This window comes from Thalassophryne amazonica, chromosome 16, assembly GCF_902500255.1.
Source record: "Thalassophryne amazonica chromosome 16, fThaAma1.1, whole genome shotgun sequence".
NCBI lineage: Eukaryota > Metazoa > Chordata > Actinopteri > Batrachoidiformes > Batrachoididae > Thalassophryne > Thalassophryne amazonica.
Window position 1 is genome coordinate 42,553,697 of NC_047118.1, and position 8,961 is coordinate 42,562,657.

Below are 8,961 nucleotides of genomic sequence, written 5' to 3' on the forward strand. Positions count from 1 at the left end.
CAGGTTCTATACACTTCAATAATGTATTTTTTACAATCAACCATTACCACATGAGTGTACATGGGCCAGAGCACAAAACACAGAGAATGCTTGTATTATTATTATTATTTTAATCTTCTACATTGACTGAAGAATAGACTCGAGTGCCAAGAACAATAATCCAACCTAACCCCCAAGTGTATCCTGATAGTGGCAAAATCAGTACTTGTAGATGACTTGACTCTGTCACCCCAGTAAAACCCAGACTCAAAAGATCATATTGATGGTTTTGTTGATTTTATCCCATAAAATACAAGTTTTCATACATTATTGTTTCTGAACCAATTTTCAAAAGGTGCATTTTCATCTACCTTTTCCAGTTAATTACGGTTAAAGATTCATGTTAAAGTCCTACAATTTTACACTTTTATCAGTGCATTTGGAACTCTCACTCTCAGCAAAGTTTAGGTTTTGTTTGAGACGTGTGCTCACGGTACCACAGTCAACCTGGCATGTTGAATTGGCACAAATGTTATGCCAGGTGCCTGTTTTGGCAAAACTCTAAAAGTACACAGAGTATAGGGCACAGGTGGCCTTGGATCGGGTACCTTCTTTTAGGGGCTAAACACACTAGTGGGGCAGATATGTGAAAAAGATGTCTGCTTCTGGCAGAAAGTGTGAAATTTTGCATACAGGGGTATTTTCAAATGCTGAATTAAAACATTTCCAGAGGTCTAACTATTGGGTTTGCTGCCATCTTGAATTCCAATATGGCTGCTATGTTGAAATATTGATAGTCACTATCTTGGGACACAGGTACTGAATTTTGGTACACAGGGGTATTTTGATATCCTGAATGAATAAGTTATTAATATAATGACTGCATTAATTATTAATACATTAGTTATTAATTCATAATACAGTTCATTTAATTCTACTCTACATTTCACCCACCACCAGATACCATCACCACAAGTACTGAAAAATAAAGAACATAAGAAATTATGGAAAGAAGAGTGTCGGGCTTTTTGTTATCCAAAGCTTCCATTGCCTTCAAAAATATTATTGTATTATAACAACCTGAAACAGACTCTTTAACAAGCCTTTGACTTAGGAACAGCCACCTGAAAACTGAGAAAAATGACAGGATAAGGTATGTCAGCCAGTCTTAAGTGTAAAATATCTAAATTACTTGTAAATGCACTCAACGATATTCTATGCCATCAAAATACTGCATATAATTTGGATTTCATCAATACCAACAGATTAAAACCTGTTTCCCCTCCCTGAGCCTGGTTCTGCTGGAGGTTTCTTCCTGTTAAAAGGGAGTTTTTCCTTCCCACTGTCGCCAAGTGCTTGCTCACAGGGAGTCGTTTTGACAGTTGGGGTTTTTCTGTAATTATTGTATGGCTTTGCCTTGCAATATGAAGCGCCTTGGGGCAACTGTTTGTTGTGATTTGGCGCTATATAAATGAAATTGATTTGATTTGATTTGTTTCACATTGTTAACATGTTTACCCAGGATCTTCTTCAGTTCATATGAACTGGTCTCCCAGGAGAACCTGCATTTTACCTGGATTAGTGGACCAACACTTTAACCACTGAGCTATCCTGACTCCGACAAACTGTCCTACTGGCATTCAAAGGTGATGAGGTGTCAAAGATTGGAGTATGCAGTCTAATGAACCAACAATGTTGGTGGCCATCTTTAATTCTCATTTTACTTCTGGATCCCTTGGGAAAAGCGCTTGGATCTAGCAAAATCTGAAATCAGCATACTTCAAAGATTCTGTATGCAAATTTACATACTTTCTGCCGGATCTGAACATCTTGGGCAATTTTTGCTACATATCTGCCCCACTACACTACTTGCCTACCGAGCTGTCCTGTTTGTGACTTATTCCGCAAACGTTTGTCATGTTAGCTCTGTGAGACAACCCCACGTGGTCTGCAGCAGAAAAATGTTGGCTTTTACTTGCAAACTGCAGCACATCAGCATCGTCTCAACATGATGTTCAGAAACTCCTGCATGGCTGTTTGCCATTACAGCTTTATGTCACCACTAGGGGGAGTGCTGCCTGCAAGGCCACAGAAATTGTAGAAGTCTAGGTGCCAACAGTTTTCAACCTGTTACCTTAGCACAGCATAACATAGCATGCTATCACTTGGAAGATATTGTAAAAAGAAAACGTTTACCAAGGTTTCCTGTGTGATCAACTTCTTTTTGTTCACATTCAATGTTAACATTGTTTGGTTGCGATTTAATTTTCACACCTGACCACAGCTCTAAATTCAACCAACTGACTCGGTCGCACATCCGGGCACTCACACCGCGAGGTCTTAGCAATGTGCTTAGCAACACCCGCTGGCATGACAATTATTGAGCTGGGTGGACTGTTTAAGTAGCAGCCAGTTTAATTAGATGCTATAACCCCTGGCAAAAATTATGGAATCACCAGAGGATGTTCATTCAGTTGTTTAATTTTGTAGAAAAAAAGCAGATCACAGACATGACACAAAACTAAAGTCATTTCAAATGGCAACTTTCTGGCTTTAAGAAACACTATAAGAAATCAAGAAAAAAATATTATGGCAGTCAGTAACAGTTACTTTTTTAGACCAAGCAGAGGAAAAAAAAAATATGGAATCACTCAATTCTGAGGAAAAAATTATGGAATCACCCTGTAAATTTTCATCCTCAAAACTAACACCTGCATCAAATCAGATCTGCTCGTTGACATTGACCCTGTGCCATGACATTGACCCTACATGTCTTTTTGCAAGGAATGTTTTCGCAGTTTTTGCTCTATGGCAAGATGCATTATCATCTTGAAAAATGATTTCATCATCCCCAAACATCCTTTCAATTGTCCAAAATATCAGCGTAAACTTGTGCATTTATTGATGATGTAATGACAGCCATCTCCCCAGTGCCTTTACCTGACATGCAGCCCCATATCATCAATGACTGTGGAAATTTACATGTTCTCTTCAGGCAGTCATCTTTATAAATCTCATTGGAACGGCACCAAACAAAAGTTCCAGCATCATCACCTTGCCCAATGCAGATTTGAGATTCATCACTGAATATGACTTTCATCCAGTCATCCACAGTCCACGACTGCTTTTCCTTAGCCCATTGTAACCTTGTTTTTTTTCTGTTTAGGTGTTAATGATGGCTTTCGCTTAGCTTTTCTGTATGTAAATCCCATTTCCATTAGGCGGTTTCTTACAGTTCGGTCACAGACGTTGACTCCAGTTTCCTCCCATTCGTTCCTCATTTGTTTTGTTGTGCATTTTTCGATTTTTGAGACATATTGCTTTACGTTTTCTGTCTTGACGCTTTGATGTCTTCCTTGGTCTACCAGTATGTTTGCCTTTAACAACCTTCTCATGTTGTTTGTATTTGGTCCAGAGTTTAGACACAGCTGACTGTGAACAACCAACATCTTTTGCAACATTGCATGATGATTTACTCTCTTTTAAGAGTTTGATAATCCTCTCCTTTGTTTCAATTGACATATCTCGTGTTGGAGCCATGATTCATGTCAGTCCACTTGGTGCAATAGCTCTCCAAGGTGTGTTCACTCCTTTTTAGATGCAGACTAACGAGCAGATCTGATATGATGCAGGTGTTAGTTTTGGGGATGAAAATTTATAGGGTGATTCCATAATTTATTCCTCAGAATTAAGTGATTCCATATTTTTTTCCTCTGCTTGGCCTAAAAAAGTAACCATTACTGACTGCCACAATCTTTTTTCTTGATTTCTTATAGTGTTTCTTAAAGCCAGAAAGTTGCCATTTGAAATGACTTTAGTTTTGTGTCATGTCTGTGATCTGCTTTTTTTCTACAAAATTAAACAACTGAATGAACATCCTCCGAGGCCGGTGATTCCATAATTTTTGCCAGGGGTTGTAGTTTTTTACATTTTAGCCACTGCTTTTGTTCTTTTTAAATGCCTGGGCAATGTGAGACAGTGGGTTGTACCAACAAAGCGAGAAAGAAAATTTAAATCCATCACGATATTAACAACAAAACATAGAAGGCAAAATTTGGGCAGCATGTTCCTCCTCGACACAGACCAACATCAGAAATATAACTAAATTCAAACAAATAATTGCTTATATCTGGAATTCAAGAGTAAATACCACTCCCAAATATACAATCTATCTCTATGTTAAAAACACGTCAACAGCCACGTATTGTCACACCAGCGACTGATCGGAAGTGACATTGCCGCAACCAAGTAAACTGGTTTTTCTCAAGGTGCAGCAAATGTCGAAAGCTATTCTTGAGGTCGACCATTACCCCAAGGCCCTGTGGTGGCTGTTTTATGTTGGCAATAACATCGCTGAACTCGATACAAATACATGGAATTTGGTCACTTTTCAAAGGGGTCAGACTCATCAATAAAGTCAATTTAATGTACAATAGTTCATTTCAGGTCAGCTTGGTGCATAAACCTAATCATTCAGCAATGAGAGTCGTCATCTGTCTGATAGAAGCAAGGTAGAGACACAACCAAACCAGCTGATTTCAGCAGAACAACATACAGCCCCGGTGTGTTTCTACCGAGCAGTCAGTCGCGGAAGTACGAATTCTCACCTTTGGATTGGTCACTTCGCCGAAAGTGACGTAGCGCCACCCTCGAGAATTGAAAGTCAGGAAGACTGCATGAAAGTGCATCAAAAATCCTTTGTGTCATCTGGTGGCCAATAATTCAGTGGGTCAGCCACGAGCTGTGGAGATGAGCAGCAGTAATGTTAAACCCGACCTCGTGACACATCTACTGGGGCGTGAACAGCAGCATTTTACGAAGAATGCATTACTTTATTTTACGGGCTATTTTTGCAGCTAAATGGCGACCCATATTAGATTCTTGAAAATATGTCCAGTGTGACCCCATTAAGTAGAAAAATAAACTTGAGAAGACATAGCACAAATGCATACAGCATTACCCTTTAGCAAATTGTCAGTAGAAAAGTTTGTTTTCTAAGAGTTACAATAAATTTAATGGGTGCACAAACCCTCTCCGGTAATGTTGCGTTGTTCAGCAGTAATGTGTTTTTCTCCCCCAAATCAGATTCCTGAACAAATGCACAACTCCATTATCCATCAGCTCCATCAGGTTAAAATAAGTACTGCCCACCCCTCTGACAGCATGGTGTAAATTAAATAAATGTATCATACACCTAGGTGAATCAAACGTGCAAGTAGCCACGTCTCTGTTTTACAAAACTACTTTGAGATAAACTTAATTCATTATAGTACTGCAATTTGTTGTGTTAAGTGCTTTGTATCCACTTGTCTGGTTTAGTAATCATGCTGCAACGATTCCCATATCCTAAACCCTCTATAGCAATATGAAATTATTTTCATATCATGTTTTTGTGCGAGTAGCCGTATAGTTTAATTTTACAAAGTAAATAACCAATAGTGTGATTTTTTTATACACATTTTTTGGCAGTTCTTAATGGTATATTTATGTAGCTGAGTAGTAATGCTGCCCAAGCAGGCAACAGCACCCCCAAATTCCAATAGCTCAGCCCTGTGGTTGATACAGTGAGGCTGAAAACAAGGTTTATGGGGCGCTGTGTCCTGCTTGTGCAAATATGGAGTGCCCCTTTAACTAGTGAGTGCAAAATGAGGCCTAATGAAGCATTTACCGTTTTTCTGAGCCCACTAGGTGGCAGTATTTTTTAAGGGATCAAAGAAAAATGAAGTGCAATGTGCCTGGAACTCTTTTATTTATTTATTTTTTAAAGAGGCCCCATGTAGTGGGCTCAGAAAAAAATAGCAAGGGCTTCATGAGACCCCATATGGCCGTCACGGTCCTTAACTGGACCAGAGCCTGAACATAATCTGCATAAGCAAAGATTTCCTAACATTTTCCATCTGCTAGAATTCTGTCACTTGTAGATGTCGAAGAGTGAGACCATGTCACTGAGGATGTAGAAACCTCTGGCTGTATGGAACGTGGTATAACACTAGAAGTCAGGAATTCTGTCATCTGTGAGAAAACCTAGCAATATATGATGTGAATCTGAAAACAAAAGATATTTACATCAATATCAGAGTCAATTTAAAAATTGCGTAATAATGTCTATTGGTGTGCTATTAGTCAAAATTATGGTTAATCAGACACTAAAAAATACAAAATAAAAAAAAAATCCATTCAGTCTTCTATTGCACTTCTGAGTCATGTTGTGGGTTTGTTCTGATTGCACTGCTTTTTCTGGTCTGTAGATGGCACTGTTTACAGACAAATATACAAATCATTTATATCATGCTTAGATAAAGTTTTACATTTGGTTAAGTTCATTAATTTAAAAAGGTTTGCTTTATAATTGTTATTAAAACTATCCTCACTCTGACAAATTATCTAGAAGAAAAATATGGGGGTGGAGGGCATAAAATCAAGGTATAACAGACGTGTTTCTTCCTCTGCACTAAAACCAAAACAGATATACATACCCGTTTAACAAAAATAACTTTACGTACCACAACACTGACTCTGTTTCTGCATTTGAAACAATAATTATACACATTTGCACACTTTCACACAGATTGGCAGAACTACATTGCGTGCATGTAGCCTCTCACACATGCAAAATACATGTGCACATCAACTTGTGCACAAACTCACCTGGCGATTGTACTTATTCACCGATGTGATTGCACAGGAATCACAACACTAAAACACTGCTACACACACACGTGGTTGTCATGATTATTATCTACAACCAAAAATCAGAAAACATTGGGACAGTATGGAAAATGGCAAAAGAAAGAAAAGAAAAGAAAACTTCATTTCATTTGTTAATATAGATTCATTGCTGCATTTCAGGCCTGCAACACATTCCAAAAAAGTTGGGAAGGGGCAATTTAGGGCTAGTAAAGAGGTTGAAAAAAAATTAAATGATGGCTTTTCGAACAGGTGATATTAACAGGTAATCCATGAAAGGCTGAGACTTTGAGGAGCAAAGATGGGCAGAAGATCTCCAGTTTGTCAACAAATATGTGAGAAAATTATTGAAAAGTTCAAAACTATGTTCCTCTAAGAAAGATTAGAAGATATTTGCATATTCCTCACCCAACACCATATCATTAAATGATTCAAGGAATCTGGAGGAATTTTAGTGCATAAAAGGCAAGGACACGAGACTAAACTGAACACTCATGATCTCTGATCCCTTAGATGGCACTGCATCAAGGACCATCATTCATCAATAGCTGGGCAAAGGATTACTTTGAGCAAAGGATTACTTTGGGAAAATAATAAATGAAATGAAGTTCCTCAGACAAAACATGAAATATTTTGAGTTCATACTGTCTGCAGTGAAATAGAAGTCAAAATTAATGGAAGAATCACTTTGCCTTCCCCATCCCTCCATTCACCATGCTGTCCCAACTTTTTCTGGTTTGGGGTGAGCCATCACATCTATAAGACACATGCAGCCATTACTATGGCAACAATCCCTGACCCCAATGGCAGGATTGTAGGACCAGCTGGATCCTTCATGAGGTTGCTGCACAAGTGTAACAGATTTTCTTTTGCCTGAGACATCACCCAATCCTCCAGAACCCTGACCTCCATCACTCACTGAATTAAAAAACAACAATACACAACCATAACATGGTAATCAGAAGACATAAGAGCACAGGGCAGTTTTGCAGCTTCTAAAACGTAAACATAAGAAGACCTGACTTAAAAACAGCCTCCTTGCTCGCCCCATTTAATACACAAAACACTCAATGTTAACACTGTCTCAAATAACACATGAAACACATTCTTGTACACCTGCACTCCTTTGCTCGTCACCCAATGCAGTGTCCTTGAAATGCTTTCATACAATACATGAAGAACATGAAGGAAGACCCCAAACTGAAAAGTTGCCATTAAATTTCTTGACATATGCTAATTTCATTGACGTTGACAAATGTGCATGTGGAAGAAAAAATGTTTTTGCTCTTTCAATCAGTTTGATCACCATACTGCAATTTGAGCAATGTTTGTCCGTTTGTGACCCTACACCTCCCAGGGTCTTTTTGCCAGTTACCACCAAACTTGATATGTGCATGACATTCAAATAAAGAATTGTCGTTAAAAGGTTAGTTTTAGCAAAGGTCAAGGCCGTTGGGGTCACAGGTCACTCCAATGTCCATCAAATTTGGCACACATTTGGAGGTGGATTCCTGAATTTCCCAGCAAGTTCAAAGGTCAGTCATTGGGGTCAAAGTCATTGGGGGTCAAAGATAACAAATGCAGTTTCACACTCCATTTAGGTGAGTTCCGGTGTCGCTGACTGAACGGTCCCCCCTAAAAATCGGTCCCCCTGCCATCACTGCACATGAATCATTTCAGAGAGTCAGCAGAAATTCACTGATTATTGCCTCATTTCTGCTTAAAACTGACTTTAGAATTATTTTACTTTGACATCTGATGATTAATAATCACATTATTCCTTTTGCTCGCTTTGGGTGTAGAGAGTCAGACTCAGAGAGTCAGACTCAGACGTTCTGCTGTGGGGCTCTGATCGCTCCCCCATCTTTTATTATGAAATAATGCTGAATTTATGTGGAAATGATTGTTGTACAAAAGCTTCAGATATCTGTTGCTGAGACAGATGATGACTGAGTGCAGTTTTAAGCAGATGCGAGGCGATAATCATTGAATTGCTGCTGATGTTCCGAAATTACAAATGTGCAGTGAAGGCAGGGGGACCGATTTTTAGGGGGGGTACCATTCGGTCGGTGACACCGGCATTGGCCAAAGGTTTGTCAGCTTACTCCTTTCAGGTCCTGTTTGCTGATTTCTATCAAACTGAGTATGTTAATAAACACTGACCCTGAAATTTCCCTGGAAGAATTCCTTTTGACAAAGATCAAGATAAAGGAATTCGATTGTCAACTTGATTTGGATCAAATGTGGCACATACTTAGGTGGGTTCCGCAACTTCCCTGGCAAGGTCAGCCAGAG

At 38.9% G+C, this 8,961-nt stretch overlaps 1 long non-coding RNA gene across 1 annotated transcript; it reads right to left on the reverse strand.

The window, feature by feature from the left end:
- Positions 1–421: 421 nt before the first annotated feature.
- Positions 422–4,271, reverse strand: LOC117527370. Its single transcript, XR_004565510.1, has 3 exons — positions 4,234–4,271; positions 2,114–2,283; positions 422–641 (listed from the first exon to the last, which is right to left on the reverse strand). It is a non-coding gene; the product is annotated as an uncharacterized LOC117527370 (long non-coding RNA).
- Between the last annotated feature and the right edge of the window lie 4,690 nt (positions 4,272–8,961).